Below are 1001 nucleotides of genomic sequence, written 5' to 3'. Positions count from 1 at the left end.
AAAAAAAATGTCACACTAGAATAATTTAAACTTCACTTTACACTTGACAACACTGTAATCAAAACAACACATACTATACATACCACTCAGTCACACAGAACTAACACATAATTTAAAATAATAACTTCTTCAATGGGAACTAGAATTTCACTTTGCGCCCTTTTCTTATAGGTACTTATAATAACACAAAAAACATAACATTCTGACTAAAAACCTACACACACATTTAATATTCAGAGGCTACAAACCAAAACTACACCCTCTTTTCTGTCATACCAAATATGCCTTCATTAAATATATTTCACTCTCTATCCATATAACCACTAAAACACATTTCTTCCAAACAACTTTAAATAATTCAATCGATATTATTAATAGTGCAAGAATAAGCTTAAAAAACGTTGCCGCACTACACACCCACTATTCTAATATTCACTTATTTCGTTAAATCAATTTTATCATGTTTTCTTCCTTCACACATACTTAAAGTGTCATGGTGAAGAGGGAAAACACTTCGATTTCGTTGTGGAACAGAGGAAACACATGTTTGTAAAATTTCGTGCCCTGGCCATTTCTCGGCCCAGAAGAATACACACATTAACACCTACCATTTGCACTATCTCACTGAATCTCTTAACATATACTTTCTAGCAGATAATTAATCACAATATGTACATATATGTATGTAAACATACGCATAACACCCTCTTATTATTTAAAAATACCTCTTCATACCAGGAAAGAAACCAACCTTGATGGTGCACACCGGATATTTAGGCCACACTGACAGGGCGGCCAACCTCTTAATATGACTGAAACAGAAATATTCGAATATCAGTCGGATTACAGGACACTAAATTTCAACCTATTTTTTTCCCTTTTACGTGTATAATATTATTCTACTTCCTATCCACGAAGGGAAATTCGGGAGAAACAAATGCCCACAACTCACTCAGTTGGTCGCGTATCCATAACCGAGAAACTAGGGAACGATTTCACTG

At 34.3% G+C, this 1001-nt stretch overlaps 1 long non-coding RNA gene across 3 annotated transcripts in view; it reads right to left on the bottom strand.

The window, feature by feature from the left end:
* The window catches only part of LOC111871271, a 13126-nt gene extending 12302 nt beyond the window's left edge, over positions 1-824 (bottom strand). For all 3 annotated transcript variants that reach the window (XR_002843996.2, XR_002843997.2, XR_004513751.1), the window contains exon 1: positions 752-824. This is a non-coding gene — a long non-coding RNA (uncharacterized LOC111871271). The remainder of the gene's footprint in view (positions 1-751) is intronic.
* Positions 825-1001: the final 177 nt, after the last annotated feature.

Source organism: Cryptotermes secundus, unplaced genomic scaffold (assembly GCF_002891405.2).
Source record: "Cryptotermes secundus unplaced genomic scaffold, Csec_1.0 scaffold796, whole genome shotgun sequence".
Classification (NCBI taxonomy): domain Eukaryota; kingdom Metazoa; phylum Arthropoda; class Insecta; order Blattodea; family Kalotermitidae; genus Cryptotermes; species Cryptotermes secundus.
This window is presented reverse-complemented; position numbering and strand designations above follow the sequence as displayed.